The 18,467-nt window shown below is 41.7% G+C and overlaps 1 pseudogene; it reads left to right on the forward strand.

Moving 5' to 3' along the window:
• The window catches only part of LOC137235024 (cytochrome c oxidase subunit 2-like), a 33,641-nt pseudogene that overhangs the window by 14,246 nt on the left and 928 nt on the right, over positions 1 to 18,467 (forward strand).

Consider the following 18,467-nt stretch of genomic DNA (forward strand, 5'->3'; position numbering starts at 1 on the left):
CATTCATTTCAGTCAGCGACTTCTTCATTTCGTCGGCGTTCATGATTAGGTATTCTGAAAAGATAAGAACTGTAAGAAAATATACGTGGGACCTACACAATCCAATGTCTCATTTGAGGATTCTTGTCGCGTTTAGATTGGAGAATTTTCAATTTTCTCTCTTCCTCTTTCCTTTTTCCCTGTTAGATTGGGGAATTTTCAATTTTCTCTATTTTTCTTGCACTTTTCACTGTTAGATTGGAGAATTTTCAACTTTCTCTCTTTCTCTTTCACTTTTCCCTGTTATATTGGGAATTTTCAATTTTCTCTATTTTTCTTACACTTTTCACTGTTAGATTGGAGAATTTTCAAATTTCTCTCTTTTTCGTGCACTTTCCACTTAACACACGCGACGCGAACCCTGTACTCCGAAGCTCGGGCGCCAGTTATCTCCCGTCTCGTGGGAGATGTAAAAAAATTAAAGGTGCGGAGGAACTCACTGTCCTCCGATACTTGTGAAATGAAACAAGGAACGATTTCAGATTAACGTCACAACTTCTTTATTCGTGCCACTTGCACGCTAATTAACTACTGCCCCAAACATACTTTGTAACTTACTTAAATAACTTCTTAACTTAACTAAAATGTTTACATTGCAGTTCCCCTGCTTTACCCAGAACTGCTCGCGCGTGTAGACAGGAATTGCTTAGCGTGCGATTCCCATAACTAATGTAAGGTGACCTGATCGATGGTTGCGCGTGTGCCGCGTCAGCGACTTTATCTTATTGAACTAAATAAGTCACATGCTTAGCAACGTGATCGTAGGGTGTGCCGTATTATGGTACCTATGCGTGTAACTCCTCCCCCTTTAAAGATCTGCGTCTCGTAGATCAAATGTCGAAAAGCGTGAGGGGGAGAAATTTTGTAATGAGTGATTGCGACCTTCTGGTGATGATTTAGTACTGACGCTTGTGACTGGCAGGCTAGGATCTGAGCGATAAAATTCAGGTGCAGATTTGCCTTTGGGGATCCTATTTATGCTAATGTTTCCTGTCCAATGCGTAGGAATTTGAACCGGTGGAAGGTCTAGTTTCTTTGTGTAACATCTCCACAGCGTTCCGGCAATAAGGGCTATTGCGCAAATCGAGATAGCTCTGTAACGATAGAAAAATTGATTTTTTTCATAGACATAACCTAGATGCTTAACATTCTCCATTGTGATGTCGTGGGGAAGATTAAAATAAAATTTAAAAATTTTACTTTATACTGTTATTACAAAGGGTTTCAAAAATAAAAAGGGACAAAAAATTGGGAAAATTAAAAAGGTGAAAAATTTTGGTTTTCTTTTTTTTCTTTTACATTGTTAACAATTTTTTCGCTTTTCTTCTTTTCTTTGGATTAATATTTTAATTTTATTTTTATTTGTTTATTTGTTTTTGTTAAAAAAAATATTTTTGCTTAGCAGATTGGGCCCATAAGCTTCAGTTTTTTTTTTTTTTTTGTCATCTACGGATTAGGCGCAGAGAATTAAATATGCATTTGCTTAGCGGATTAGGCGCATAAGCTCAAAATTTTTCTTTTTCATCTACGGATTAGGCGCAGAGAATTAAATAAATATTTGCTTAGCGGATTAGGCGCATAAGCTCACATTTTTCTTTTTTTTCTTTTTCATCTACGGATTAGGCGCAGAGAATTAAATAAATATTTGCTTAGCGGATTAGGCGCATAAGCTCAAATTTTTCTTTTTTTTTTCTTTTTCATCTACGGATTAGGCGCAGAGAATTAAATAAATATTGCTTAGCGGATTAGGCGCATAAGCTCAAATTTTCCTTTTTTCTCGTGGATCAGAGGTGTTAACATTTCTCGAACCAGCTATGGGGAGATCGCCAGAATCCCGTTTAGAAATAGTGTAGCCATTTGTCAAATTCGATGGCACTACGAGCCTACTAAGGCACGATTTGTCCCACTTACAAGCCCGCTCTTGTTAGATAAATTCCCTCTTGGTGCCAGATCTTTTATAGTTTCTTTTCATGTTTTTTGAATGTTTGTTTGTTTTATTGTGTGGGGGTAGTTTGTCCCCTTATTTTTATATTTTTAATGTCGACTTTATGAATTTTTTTCCCACTAAGTGTGGTGACTGAAACTTTATTGTCTTTTGAAACGATTTCTTTCTTGTATAGAGGTTTTTGCTTCCCCTTTATTTGCTTATCCTTCACGAATATGACGTCATTTTCGTCATAACGCTCCGGTAGCATCCTTTTTTTATTGTGTCTTTTTATCTGAGCCATTTGCTTTTCTCTCAATAGTGCTTTAATTTGGACATTAATTTTTTTGCTGTGGTCAAGGAGTTCTTGAAAGTTGGAGGCTTGTGAGCGATAAAAAAAAATGTCTGTTGGTCTTTTGTTCGTTACCGAGTGGACTGAATTATTATAGCGATCTACAGCTATGATAACAAGTTCCTTGGTCCTGAGGGCTTCATTCTCCGCCTTTAGGCATCTAAAAATTTCAAGTAACGTATAGTGAAATCTCTCGATTTGGCCGTTCACCTCACTCCTCTGAGTTGGAGTGCGGTAAAGCTGAATTCCTAGAGATTCTAACAAGCTTTGTATAACAGGGCTAATCAATCCGCGTTCGTTATCAGTGACTAAAATTCTAGGGGTGGTGAAATAGTGCAGAAGTTTCACTATTTTTTGCCTAAGGTGCAGGGTTCCTTTGTTTCTGATGTGAAAAAGCTTTGCGAATTTAGAAAATTTATCGATGCAACTCAAAAATTTTTCCCCCTGAATTTCGAATATATCTAAGTGAAGGATCTCGCATGGTCGCGATGGGATTGGTGTAGCCTGTAATTCTGGCCTATGGGGGTGCCTGTCGTACTTACTGAGTTTACACGTCTCACAAGCCAGTACATATTTCCTAATTTGACTGCTCATCTTGGGAAAATAGCAACGCTCAAGAAGTTGTTTCCTATTCTCCGGGGCATTACGGTGAGCCCTCCTGTGCTCCTTTGTTATTGCCTCACACACACTATCTGGATTTCTTAAGTCCTCCACAAGGGTTTGCGCTATTCGTACCTTATAGTTGGTAAAATGGTCTAAATAAACTCTCTGTAGTAGGCCTAACTGATCTTCCGGTATTTTGATACCATTGATGACATTTGGGTTCAGTTTTCCTTTCAAAGTGCTAATTAGTTCGTTTTCACTAATGTTTTCTATCCCTACGTAGTGGCGTGAGTGCCCAGAGTGCGGTTCTTCGTAGATTTGAAGTCTGCCCCCGAACACAATTTGGTTTCTGAAAACATTTAGTGGTACTTCCACGAAGGGAATCAGGTCTGTGTTATCCTGTTCTGCGCTATGTACTGTATCGGAATCTGATCCCATCCGTCAGTTGGTTTACTTGGGTTTTTAGACGAGAAAGGGCATCAGCCACGACGTTAGATTTTCTGGGTTTGTAGATGAGTTCATAATTGTACTCTTCGATCCGGGCTTTCCATCGCTTCAGCTTAGCATTGTAGTTGCGATTGCTGAGGGAGAAAGTTAGTGGTTGGTGGTCGGTAAATATACGTATTTTCTTGGCACCATACAAGTAATTTCGCAGATTGTCTAACGCCCAAACGATGGCGAGCATCTCTTTTTCGTTTGTAGCGTACCCTTCCTCTGTGGTTGTTAAGCTTCTTGATATAAACGCAATTGGCTTGCCTTTACCATCATAGTCCTGCGACAATACCGCGCCAATAGCGTAGTCTGAGGGGTCTGTTGTTAAGTTAAAGGTTTTTTCGAAGTTGGGAAGTGTTAAGACTTCTGAGGTTGTCAACATTTCCTTGAGGTCATTGAATGCCCTAAGGGCGTCCCTATTTAGTGATGTTGGCACTTTTTTGGCCTGCGTAGCCTTAACTTTTGCATGTTCGCCCCTTGTGAGGTTAGTGAGCGGTTTCGCAATTTTGGCGTAATCCCGAATAAATTTCCTATAATAAGAAGTTAAACCTAAAAAACTTTTGAGCTCTTTTAGATTTGAGGGTGGCAACAGATTTCTTATCGAATTTATTTTCTTAGGATCTGGCAGGATTCCTTCGGAGGTTATAATATAACCCAGAAATTCAACGCTTCTTTTTAAAAACTGTGATTTTTTGAGGTTAGCTTTGAGTCCCGCGTCTAGTAGTCTAAAAAGAATTGTTTCGATGTCCTCCAAATGGGTGGCCTCGTCCTTGCTGAAGATAATTATATCGTCGATATATACAAAACAAAGCCGGCCTATAAATTCTTTGAGGACATCGTCTATCATTCTTTGGAAGATAGAGGGCGCAATCTTTAGCCCGAAAGGAAGTCGCAGGAATTCATATTTTCCATTCATGGTGGAAAATGTTAGGGATGTCACACTTTTTCATTGGGATTTGATGGAATCCTGACATTAAATCCAGTGTGGTAAAATATTTGGCTTCGCCAAGCCTGGCAATAGTCCCGTTGATGTCCGGGATGGGATATGTATCGGGAATCGTTACGGCGTTTAACCTTTTAAAATCAATGACCATCCGGTATTTCTTTTCTTCATCCGAGCCAGATTTCTTTGGGACAATCCATATGGGGGAGTTATAGGGACTCTTTGACGGACGGATGATGCCTTGTGAAAGCAGTTCCTGAATTTGTCTTTCGACCTCTCCACGCATATTGACGGGGTATGGATAGCTTTTGGTGTAAATGGGGTTTTCGGTTACTGTTTTTATCTCAGCTTGGAGGTTGGTTTGAATTTACGTGGATTGGTCGACTGGACCGAATAAAGTTTCGTACTTTTCTAGTATCCCATATAGCTTGCTTTTCGTACGTTCGGTGACATAGTTGTCAAGGGGGATGTCTATATTAATGGAGTTAACCTGTTGCGCAGTCTTTCGCTTAAGAGGCAGAAGGATGTCTGGTTTAAGGATGAGGGTATTGAGCTCCCTATCTAACACCGCTTTAATTTCTGAGAGAGTATCATCCCCTATTATCCCGTCAAATGACTCTAGACCGTGAAGGACAAAGAATGTAGTCGGCAGATCCCTACCAACAAACTGAAAAAAGTTTCCGCAGACTTTCTTGTCGATTTTAATTCTTCCCCCCGCCGAGATTACATGGAATGGTTTTTCCACTGGGGTAGTGTTTAAAGCTACGCGCTCGCTAATGTAATTCTTGTTTGCGCCGGTGTCAACTAAGAACTCTAATATACCTTGACCCTGAGTAACGTACTCTAAATATGGTACGACGGACACGAGGCTCCCATTGTAAAATTTAGTTGGTCGACTGTTGAATCTTTTTGTTCACTGGAGGCATCTTCTCCCTCCTCTTTGTCTACGGCCACTAGATGAAAAAATTTTGATTCTTGTTTGTTTCGTTGTTTGAAAATTTTGTTGGAAACTGACTTCTCCTTGGCTCGTCGTGCCTAGAGAACCTGGAATTTCCTGTCTGGCGGGTTTGAGAGGATGCACCGGCATCCACTGTTAAAGCCGAGGGGGGGGGGGGGGGGGGGAGTCACTGTTGTTGCGCCAGCTTTGCGCAGATTGGTGGCTATTCCTGGTTTGCCCTGACCTGGCGTATGGGGAGTTGAATCCCCTCTTAAAATTGCCCTATATATTGGCTTTTGTCGAACGGGCTTATAATCATTTAAAACTTGTTCTACACTATGGATCCAGGAGGTATAGTGCTCCCGAGATCCATCAAACACTTGAAGTTCTTTCACGCAATCTGGTAACTTGCTATTTCTTTGAGATCCTCTTCCGTCTGAGGAGTCACAAGAGGCTCATCTACTGGTGTTGCCTCGCTATCGACAGATTGCCGACGAACCTCTTCTACCCTACTTTCCAGTCTCTCTAGGGTTTGGCTAAGTCCTTGTATGGACTCGTCAGCGTTTGTCGATTCTACGCTTTTGAGGCGTTCCTCGAATTTCCTCAGCTGAGCGAGGATGGCGTTCACGGCGCCATTCATTTCAGTCAACGACTTCTTCATTTCGTCGGCGTTCATGATTAGGTATGCTGAAAAGATAAGAACTGTAAGAAAATATACGTGTGACCTACACAATCCAATGTCTCATTTTAGGATTCTTGTCGCTTTTAGATTGGAAAATTTTCAATTTTCTCTCTTCCTCTTTCCTTTTTCTCTGTTAGATTGGGGAATTTTCAATTTTCTCTATTTTTCTTGCATTTTTCACTGTTAGATTGGAGAATTTTCAATTCTCTCTCTTTCTCTTTCACTTTTCCCTGTTAGATTAGGGAATTTTGAATTTTCTCTATTTTTCTTACACTTTTCACTGTTAGATTGGAGAATTTTCAAATTTCTCTCTTTTTTGTGCACTTTCCACTTAACACACGCGACGCGAACCCTGTACTCCGAAACTCGGGCGCCAGTTATCTCCCGTCTCGTGGGAGATGTAAAAAGATTAAAGGTGCGGAGGAACTCACTGTCCTCCGATACTTGTGAAATGAAACAAGGAACGATTTCAGATTAACGTCACAACTTCTTTATTTGTGCCACTTGCACGCTAATTTACTACTGCCCTAAACATACGTTGTAACATACTTAAAGCTGGAGACATTGGTGCTTTATCGGTAACCGTATCGGTAACCTTTTAACAGCTGATTCGACCAACCTTATGAGAATCAATGCAATCGATTATTGGTGCCGCTAAAGTCGTAACCGTATCGTAGCCAACCAATTGGGTTTTGGTTTACCGTCGTAACGATAAACAGCTGATTACGTTAGGGATACGGATACAGCGATACGACATACGGCACCAATGACTCCAGCTTAAATAACTTCTTAGCTTAACTAAAATGTTTACATTGCAGATCCCATGCTTTACCCAGAACTGCTCGCGCGTGTAGACAGGAATTGCTTAGCGTGCGATTCCCATAACTAATGTATTGTAATTGCGCGTGTGCCCCGTCAGCGACTTTATCTTATTGAACTAAATAAGTCACTTGCTTAGCAACGTGATCGTAGGGTGTGCCGTATTATGGTACCTATGCGTGTAACTTATATATACTATATATATATACTATATATACCATCATATATATATTATATATATCACCGGCCTCTATGATTTTTTGACACAACAATATATACTTTATACGTAAGCATTCGGTGAAATTTGAAGCTTATAGCTGTTAAAATGTGGTAGAAATTGCGAAAAGTTTCTTATCTGAACAATCGGTTGTATGAGATATATACTATATATACAACCGATCTCTATGATTTTTTCAGACAACAATATATGCTATATACGTAAGCATTCGGTGAAATTTGAAGCTTACAGCTGTTAAAATGGGGCTAAAATTGCGAAAATACATATATATATATACTATATATATATACTATATATATATAACAATATATGCTATATAAGTAAGCATTCGTTGAAATTTGAAGCCCTAGCTCTTAAAATAGGGCAGTTATTACGAAAAGTTTCTTATCTGAACAGTCGGTTGTGGGGGATATATACTATATATACGACCGATCTCATCAATTTTTTCAGGCAATAATATGTGCATCATACGAAATTATATGGTGAAGTTTGAAGCTTCAATCTGTTAAATTGAGTAAGATATAACAAAAATCCTCTTTTTCTGAAAAATGGGTTATATGGAGGATATATGATATAGTGGTCCGATCCGGCCGGTTCTGACAAATGTCTAATCGGGCACCCAAATACACCCGCCTACCAAATTTTATCAAGATATCTCAAAAATTGAGGGACTAGCTTGCATACAAACAGACAGACGGACAGACGGACATGGCTAAATCAACTGAGCTCTTCATCCTGATTATTTCGGTATACTTAATGGTGGGTCTATCTATTTTCCTTTAAGGACTTACAATTTTGGGTTTCGTGACGAAATTAATATACCATTTCATTTTCATGAAAGGTATAAAAATAGGTAGGTACTTTGGTGAGGATGCAAAGCTTCACGTTTTTTGTGGTCTGCATGTAAAACCTATGACTACGAATCAAGTATTTCAAAAATATATGACGTAAACGTAACTATTTGATGAATGTTGAAGCTTCTAGCCGTAAACAAGGGGCAAAAATGACAGTTTATTTGAAGTATATAATATATATACCACCGATCTCTATGATTTTTTCAGACAACAATATATGCTATATACGTAAGCATTTGGTGAAATTTGAAGCTTCTAGCTGTTAAAACGGGGCAGAAATTGCGCAAAGTTTCTTATCTGAACAATCGGTTGTATGAGATATATATTATGTATACCACCGATCTCAATGATTTTTTCAGATATCAATATATGCTATACGCGTAAGCATTTGGTGAAATTTGAAACTTCTAGCTGTTAAAATGGGGCCGAAATCGCAAAAAAAAAATATATATAGTATATATACTATATATACCACCGATCTCAATGACTTCTTCAGACATCAATATATACTATGTACGTAAGCAATCGGTGAAATTTGAAGCTTCTAGCTGTTAAAATGGGGCTAAAATTGCGAAAATATATATATTTACTATATATACCACCATATATATACTATATATATAACCGATCTTTATGATTTTTCAGACAAAAATATATGCTATATACGTAAGCACTCGTTGAAATTTGAAGCCTCTAGCTCTTAAAATAGGGCAGTAATTACGAAAAGTTTCTTATCTGAACAATCGGTTGTGGGGGATATTTACTATATATACGACCGATCTCATCAATTTTTTCAAGCAACAATATGTGCAATATACGAAAAAATGTGGTAAAGTTTGAAGCTTCAATCTGTTAAATTGAGTAAGATATGACAAAAATTCTCTTTTTCTGAAAAATCGGTTGTATGGAGGATATATGCTATAGTGGTCCGATCCGGCCGGTTCCGACAAATGTCTAATCAGACACCCAAATACACCCGCTTACCAAATTTTATCAAGATATCTCAAAAATTGAGGGACTAGTTTGCATACAAACAGACAGACGGACATGGCTAAATCAACTCAGCTCTTCATCCTGATTATTTCGGTATACTTAATGGTGGGTCTATCTATTTTCCTTTAAGGACTTACAATTTTGGGTTTCGTGACGAAATTAATATACCATTTCATTTTCATGAAAGGTATAAAAATAGGTAGGTACTTTGTGTGAGGATGCAAAGCTTAACGTTTTTTGTGGTCTGCATGTAAAAACTGTGACCACGAATCACGTATTTCAAAAATATATGACGTAAACGTAACTATTTGATGAAATTTGAAGCTTCTAGCCGTAAAAATGACAGTTTATATGAAGTATATAATATATATACCACCGATCTCTATGATTTTTTCAGACAACAATATATGCTATATACGTAAGCATATGGTGAAATTTGAAGCTTCTGGCTATTAAAACGGGGCAGAAATTGCGCAAAGTTGCTTATCTGAATCGGTTGTATGAAATATATACTACGTATACCACCGATCTCAATGTTTTTTCAGACATCAATATATGCTATACTCGTAAGCATTTGGTGAAATTTGAAACTTCTAGCTGTTAAAATGGGGCCGAAATCGCAAATATATATATAAGTTATCTCCCGTCTCGTGGGAGATGTAAAAAAATTAAAGGTGCGGAGGAACTCACTGTTCTCCGATACTTGTGAAATGAAACAAGGAACGATTTCAGATTAACGTCACAACTTCTTTATTCATGCCACTTTCACGCTAATTAACTACTGCCCTTAACATACGTTGTAACTTACTTAAATAACTTCTTAGCTTAACTAAAATGTTTACATTGCAGTTCCCATGCTTTACCCAGAACTGCTCGCGCGTGTAGACAGGAATTGCTTAGCGTGCGATTCCCATAACTAATGTAAGGTCACCTGATCGATGGTTGCGCGTGTGCCGCGTCAGCGACTTTATCTTATTGAACTAAATAAGTCACATGCTTAGCAACGTGATCGTAGGGTGTGCCGTATTATGGTACCTATGCGTGTAACTCCTCCCCCTTTAAAGATCTGCTCTCGTAAATCAAATGTCGAAAAGCGTGAGGTGGAGAAATTTTGTAATGAGTGATTGTGACCTTCTGGTGATGATTTAGTACTGATGCTTGTGACTGGCAGGCTAGGATCTGAGCGATAAAATTCAGGTGCATATTTGCCTTTGGGGATCCTATTTATACTAATGTTTCCTGTCCAATGCGTAGGAATTTGAACCGGTGGAAGGTCTAGTTTCTTTGTGTAACATCTCCACAGCGTTCCGGCAATAAGGGCTATTGCGCAAATCGAGATAGCCTCTGTAACGATAGAAAAATTGATTTTTTCATTGACATAACCTAGATGCTTAACATTCTCCATTGTGATGTCGTGGATGTACTCCAAGTTGACTTTCGTGGTATGGTTTTTTATGTTAGAAAGTACGGCTGGAAGGGCGTGTACGGTAACAGCTTCATTGCTGGAAAATTCCTGATCGCCAATCTTGATTGTCTCGTTGTTGTATTGAATTACGTATGTGCCATTAATAGTATTTGTGGCATTGTTGCTCCTTATTATGCCCTGGTAATTTGAAATGAAAATGGTGTTTTCGTTTACCAGCTCTATATGGGATCCGTTTCGTCTAATAAATTGACAACTAGCAGCCCCACCTTTTAAAAGTCGTGGCAGGCATCTGTTTTCTTCCAGCGCAATCAAGGACTCGGAGCTGCATACTGTGGATGAGCCGATAACCATGCAATCCTTCGTCAACCCGTATATCTCCTCTTGATTGACCAGCATTCTGTCGAACGGTAGGTCCACTTGTTTACCAGCGTAGCTTCCAGCGCGGGTAATCAGAAGATTGTATTTGCTGGCCGTCACTTTCGGCATCGATAGGACGTAGAGTAGAAGTGTCCCGTTTGTGAGGACCGATGGTTGGCCATATTCGATTGCCTCAATTACATTCTGGTATGGGAGGGTTTCTGTTTCGGATAGGATTTGGTTCACCTCGTCTATGTCTAACAAGTTGGTATTAGCAATTCCTCGCTTTGCCAATTGACATGCTCGCACAAATTCATTGACCTCTTCGCGAACGAGGACGATGTTGCGAAGTGCGCTTTGCTCGAATTCGATTCCTTCTGTTTCCTTTACTACGTAGTTGGTGCGGTTCACCACTTCTTCAATTCGTTTCAATACTTCTTCGGTGGTTGTGAATAGCTTTCTATTGACCTTATATTGATGGTTGTTGTTCCCTATTATCTGGTTTTGGCTGTGGAGCATGTTATTCCAATCTGTTGCGTCAGGCGATCCTGCCAGCCATTTCCATGCCGACCCAATCCAGTCAATGGATCGGGTGACTCTAGTCTTGCTTGTGCTTCCCATCAACTCTCCGAGTCGTTCGAGTGTTTGGTTGATGTAGTGCTGGGCTAAGAGCTGCTCGTCGGTTCGTTTGATTAGATGGCTTGCTAATTTATCCATTTGAGTCACCATTGTGGTATATTTTTGTAGGTCGATGACGTGTATGAGTTTGAATGAGCCCCCTATGATCCACCTATCCCCGCTCTGGATGGTTAATATTGGGGCCTTGTAGTTAAATATGTGTAATGCGCTGATGGCTGATGCCAGCAGTGGGAATCTGCAACGCAAGATGTTAATTCTAATTTAATGTAGTTAGTAGTTGTTATGTTCTAAGTAAGTTACGGTTATCTATTTAATAAAGAGGAAAAATATTATTGGTAGTAGGAAGGTATTATTAGTAAGCGGAATTCTTAAAATTAGATTGGTTATCATTAAACTAGCGTTACTGTTTTGTTTAGGATTTTCGCCTTTCTAGCGATGTTAATTTGTTAGTGTGTTAGTGATTTACAAATTATGATTAGTGGGGAAGATTAAAATAAAATTTAAAAATTTTACTTTATACTGTTATTACAAAGGGTTTCAAAAATAAAAAGGGACAAAAAATTGGGAAAATTAAAAAGGTGAAAAATTTTGGTTTTCTTTTTTTTTCTTTTTAATTGTTAACAATTTTCTCGTTTTTCTTCTTTTCTTTGGATTAATATTTTAATTTTATTTTTATTTGTGTTTGTTAAAAAAAAAAATTGTTTTAGTTTTGCTTAGCGGATTAGGCGCATAAGCTTAAGTTTGTTTTTTTTTTTTTTTTTTTTTGTCAAATACGGATTAGGCGCAGAGAATTAAATATGCATTTGCTTAGCGAATTAGGCGCATAAGCTCAAATTTTTCTTTTTCATCTACGGATTAGGCGCAGAGAATTAAATAAATATTTGCTTAGCGGATTAGGCGCATAAGCTCAAATTTTTCTGTTTTTTCTTTTTCATCTACGGATTAGGCGCAGAGAATTAAATAAATATTTGCTTAGCGGATTAGGCGCATAAGCTCAAATTTTTCTTTTTTTTTTTCTTTTTCATCTACGGATTAGGCGCAGAGAATTAAATAAATATTGCTTAGCGGATTAGGCGCATAAGCTCAAATTTTCCTTTTTTCTCCTGGACCAGAGGTGTTAACATTTCTCCAACCAGCTATGGGGATATCGCCAGAATCCCGTTTGGAAGTAGTGTATCCATTTGTACAATTCGATGGCACTACGAGCCTACTAAGGCACGATTTGTCCCACTTACAAGCCCGCTCTTGTTAGATAAACTCCCTCTTGGTGCCAGATCTTTAATAGTTTCTTTTCATGTTTTTTGTATGTTTGTTTGTTTTAATGTGTGGGGGTAGTTTGTCCCCTTCTTTTTATATTTTTAATGTGGAGTTTATGATTTTTTTTCCCACTAAGTGTGGTAACTGAAACTTTATTGTCTTTTGAAACGATTTCTTTCTTGTATAGAGGTTTTTGCTTCCCCTTTATTTGCTTATCCTTCACGTATATGACGTCATTTTCGTCATAACGCTCCGGTAGCATCCTTCTTTTATTGTGTCTTTTTATCTGAGCCATTTGCTTTTCCCTCAATAGTGCTTTAATTTGGACATTAATTTTTTTGCTCTGGTCAAGGAGTTCTTGAAAGTTGGAGGCTTGTGAGCGATTAAAAAAAATGTCTGCTGGACTGAATTATTATAGCGATCTACAGCTATGATAACAAGTTCCTTGGTCCTGAGGGCTTCATTCTACGCCTTTAGGCATCTAAAAATTTCAAGTAACGTATAGTGAAATCTCTCGATTTGGCCGTTCACCTCACTCCTCTGAGTTGGAGTGCGGTAAAGCTGAATTCCTAGAGATTCTAACAAGCTTTGTATAACAGGGCTAATCAATCCGCGTTCGTTATCAGTGACTAAAATTCTAGGGGTGGTGAAATAGTGCAGTTGTTTCCTATTCTCCGTGGCATTACGGTGAGCCCTCCTGTGCTCCTTTGTTATTGCCTCACACACACTATCTGGATTTCTTAAGTCCTCCACAAGGGTTTGCGGTATTGTTGTTGTTGTTGTTGTTGTTGTAGCAATGCTCGCTCCACCTAATAGCCGCGACCGATCACAAATTGTCATCAATATCCTCTAACGGGAGTCCAAGGAAACTTGCCGTTTCAACAGGGGTGGACCATAAGGAAAGGGGTGTTAGAGGCGCTGGTTCCACATTACAATTAAAGAGATGGTTGGTGTCACGTGGGGACACATTGCAAGCGGGGCATACATTTTGTATGTCGTGGTTGATTCTGGAAAGGTAAGAGTTTAACCTGTTACAGTATCCAGAACGAAGTTGAGCAAGAGTGACACGCGTTTCCCTGGGGAGTATGCGTTCCTCTTCTGCGAGTTCTGGATATTTTTCTTCAAGTACTGGATTCACCGGGCAATTCCCGACATAAAGGTCCGACGCCTGTCTATGGAGTTCACCAAGGCCTGCTTGTGTTTTTCCGCTTCATACGGCTGGGTTCTCAGGTGCCGTATTTCCTCAAAATGCTCACGGAGATGACTCCTTAGGCCCCTAGGCGGTGCTGGTTCGTCAACCAGATGTCTGTTGGGATGCCCAGGTTTCTGGGTATTCAACAGAAACTGTTTGGTCAGCATCTCATTTCTCTCCCTGATGGGGAGTATTCTCGCCTCATTATGCAGATGGTGTTCTGGGGACATAAGAAGACAGCCCGTGGTGATTCTGAGAGCAGTATTTTGGCAGGCCTGTAGTTTCTTCCAGTGGGTGGTTTTTAGGCTTGGCGACCACATGGGTGACGCGTAGCACGTAATCGGCTGGCTAATTGCTTTGTATGTGGTCAAGAGCGTTTCTTTATCTTTTCCCCAGGTACTGCCAGCAAGGGATTTGAGGATTTTATTACGGCTCTGAATTCTTGGAACAATTGCGGTTGCGTGCGCACCAAAATGTAGATCCTGATCAAACCCAAGATTTTGGGGTGTAGGACAGTCGGTAGCGTAGTGCCATCGACGTGGATGTTCAATATGGTCGACATTTGGGGCGTCCATGTTGTAAATAAGGTCGCGGAAGATTTAGTCGGTGACAATGCCAGGTTTCGCGAGGCGAAAAACTGGAGAGATCAGGGAGATAAAAAAAAAAAATAAATGTAAGGCGCGATAACCTCCGAAGAGATCTAAGGCCGAGCTTCTCTTCCAATTTGCGTCGTGCTCCTCTTGATTTTTCCCTACAAATTGGCCGGACGGGACCTACATGTTTTATGCCGACTCCGAACGGCATCTGCAAGGCAGATGAGTTTTCACTGAGAGCTTTTCATGGCAGAAATACAATCGGAGCGCTTGCCAGACACTGCCGAGGGGCGACCCCGCTTAGAAAAATTTTCTTCTAATTGAAAAATCTTATTTCTAAAATTTTGATGTTGCTTTGCCCGGGAGTTGAACACAGGCCATACGGTGTGATAGGCGGAGCACGCTACCATCGCACCACGGTGGCCGCCAAGGATCAGGGAGATAGCCGTTTATTTCATTGCATAGCTCATCGATCTCTGGGCCTGGGCCTGTGGCCATTATTGTGCAGTCATCGGCGTAGGAAACGATTGTGACTCCTTCCGGTGGTGAAGGTAGCTTAGATATGTAAAAATTAAACAAAAGCGGGGATAGGACACCACCCTGTGGCACCCCTTGTTTAATTCTCCTTTGTTTTGATGTTTCGTTTCTGAATTGCACCGATGCCTGCCGACCACCCAGATAATTTGCGGTCCACCTTTTAAGACATGGGGGAAGGGAAGGCCCTTCCAGGTCTTGCAGTAACGAGCCATGGTTGACCGTATCAAAAGCTTTTGATAGGTCTAACGCTACGAGTATTGTTCTATGGTGGGGATATTGATTCAAACCGCAATTTATCTGGGTGCTAATGACATTTAGCGCGAAGGTAGTGCTATGGAGTTTTCTGAAGCCATGCTGATGAGGGGCTAGCTGCAAATGTGCTTGGAAATAAGGGAGCAAAATGGCTCCAAGCGTCTTTGCCACTGGCGATAGGAGAGATATCGGACGATATGACTCACCTACGTTAGCTGGTTTCCCAGGCTTTAGTAGCGGGACCACCTTGGCCATTTTCCATTTCTCGGGTATGACAAAGGTGGAAAGAGACAGGTTGAAGACATGTGCTAAATATTTGAAATCCTCTTTCCCTAGGTTTTTAAGCATCGGCATGGCTATGCCGTCTGGGGCCACTGCTTTGGATGGTTTTGCGCGACCAATGGCGTCCTCAACCTCTCTAGCGGTGATGGTAATTGGTGACGCGCCGAGTTTGTGTTTATGTGCGTGTCTATTGGCCCTCCGTCTATCTTTGTCGACCGTAGGATGCATTATATATTGTCGGCAGAAAGCGCTCGCGCATTTTTTCGCATCCGACAGCACCTTATCACCAAAGGCGATGGAAACTTTGTCTTTGTGCTTAGTCGGATTCGATAGGGACTTTACGGTGGAACAAAGTTTACCTACACCGGTAGAGAGGTTATAACCTCTTAGGTGCTCTTCCCATTTCGCCCGCTTGTGTTCGTCCACAAGCAATCTGATGTGTTGGTTTATATCCCTTATTTGGGGGTGGCCTGGATCAAGCTGTCTTATAAGGTCGCGTTCCCTCGCTAAGCTCGCGGCCTCCGCCGGGAAGTGGGGTCGGATTTCGGGAATTCTCCCGGCGGGAATGAAATGTGCCGAGGCGGATTCAATGACCTTACGGAAGGCACGCTCCCCTTGGCGGGCATCAGTCGGGATAGGGAGGGCAGCAAAGCTGCTGTCTGTTGTAGATTTATATTCTTCCCACTTTCCTTTTTTGAAGTTTATGAAAGTGCGTTTTTCGGTGACGATGAAGTCGGCGGTACGCTCGAACGAAATAAGTATGGGCAGGTGGTCGGATGCCAAAGTTACCATCGGCTGCCAGTTGACGCAGTTTACGAGTTCTGCGCTCACGATTGAGATATCTGGCGATCTATGACAGCTTCATACCATACGTATGGGGGCGTCTCCGTTTATTGTGCAGAACGTCGTTTCGTCTATTTGATCCGCCAACATCTCACCCCTACTGTCCGCCCGCAAGTTTGAATGCCATAGGTCGTGATGGGCATGGAAATCGCCTAAGATAATGCGATTGTTGCCAGTGAGTAAGGCCTCGATATTAGGGCGGTATCCACTGGGGCAACAGGTGACAGGAGGGATGTAGATGTTGATGATTTCTAGATTTGCATCGCCTGACCGGACATCTAAGACATTGTCCCTGCGGTCGATGCCAGGATCAAATATATAATATTGCACAGAGTGGTGTATAATAAACGCGAGGCCGCCTCCATTTCCGCTCTCGAGGTCTTTCCTGTGGATATTATGACCAGAGCAGGTCTGCAATGCAGATCTTGCTGTGAGTTTAGTCCCTTGAATCGCAGCAATGCGGATGTTGTGCCGCTTCATGAAATCGACTATCTCCGTAATCTTCCCAGTTATTCCATTACAGTTGAACTGCAGAATTCTGAAGTGCATGAGGGGTGAAGCCGCCACTCTAGGGGTAAGTGACGGGTGACTACGCCTAGGTTGTGGAAGGCCAGGACGCAATTGCTGTTGTGGCCTTGGGACTGGGCGCCCTTGGGCAAGCATTGGGGTACCCGGATGATTTGGGTTTGCGACCTGGCAACATGGCGCGATGAAACCCGTCGAGGGGTTGCCATCGCGGAGACCAGAACATCTAGGAAAATGGCACCACCCAAGGCAGGAGCTGCATTGAGCGGATGTCGCAAACCTATATATTCTGTGCTGGCAGACGGTGCAAACGGAGGCAGGGACTAAGAGTCTGTTTTCCTGACCTGCACGATTGCTGCCAGAAAAGAGGGGGGAGAAGAAGACGGGGGCAGGGGCTGATGCTCAGCATTGCTACCAGCTCTACTACGAAGGTAGTAGTTATGAGTGGTATCAGCTGTTTGAGTTGTTGGCGCCGTGGGGCGCGAGCAGCAGCGGGTACTTGTTGTGGCTTGCTGAGCAGCGAAGCTGCTGGAAGGTAGTGGGGATACGCTTAGGCGTAGACTACGGGACGCCCTTGGGCGTTAGCAGCAAGGAGCCACAAAATATTTATAAAAGTTACGTGGACGTCGGGTTTTGGGATCAAGCTCAGAACAACCTGTCCGATGCAACTATCCCTTGCACGAGACACACTGAACAGAGTATGACCGTCCTAAAAAGATTTTTTCTGGCAAATGCAGCAAAACCATTTCTCAGGACCGGGGTCAGGAGACGGACCCGGATTGGGTTCGATACCTTCCCGGAGTAAGAGAATATGTAGCAGTCCTGCTGCAAGGAGCTGCTGGGAGGTTGACAATTTGTGGGAGGGATGAAACAAATTAAATGGGGTCACACTGAAATGACAGTCCTTGGTCGGGAAAAATCCCGAGTCTCTCCGGTACATAGAACCGACTGCCTTGGGAAGCGGTTTGCGGTATTCGTACCTTATAGTTGGTAAAATGGTCTAAATAAACTCTCTGTAGTAGGACTAACTGATCTTCCGGTATTTTGATACCATTGATGACATTTGGGTTCAGTTTTTCTTTCAAAGTGCTAATTAGTTCGTTTTCACTAATGTTTTCTATCCCTACGTAGTGGCGTGAGTGTCCATGGTGCGGTTTGCCAGAAAAGAGGGGGGAGAGGAAGAAAGGGGCAGGGGCTTATGCTCAGCATTGCTACCAGCTCTACTACGAAGGTAGTAGTTATGAGTGGTATCAGCTGTTTGAGTTGTTGGCGCCGTGGGGCGCGAGCAGCAGCGGGTACTTGTTGTGGCTTGCTGAGCAGCGAAGCTGCTGGAAGGTAGTGGGGATACGCTTAGGCGTAGACTACGGGACGCCCTTGGGCGTGAGCAGCAAGGAGCCACAAAATATTTATAAAAGTTACGTGGACGTCGGGTTTTGGGATCAAGCTCAGAAGAACCTGTCCGATGCAACTATCCCTTGCACGAGACACACTGAACAGAGTATGACCGTCCTAAAAAGATGTTTTCTGGCAAATGCAGCAAAACCATTTCTCAGGAACGGGGTCAGGAGACGGACCCGGATTGGGTTCGATACCTTCCCGGAGTAAGAGAATATGTAGCACTCCTGCTGCAAGGAGCTGCTGGGAGGTTGACAATTTGTGGGAGGGACGAAACAAATTAAATGGGGTCA

Source organism: Eurosta solidaginis, chromosome X, assembly GCF_040869045.1.
Source record: "Eurosta solidaginis isolate ZX-2024a chromosome X, ASM4086904v1, whole genome shotgun sequence".
NCBI lineage: Eukaryota > Metazoa > Arthropoda > Insecta > Diptera > Tephritidae > Eurosta > Eurosta solidaginis.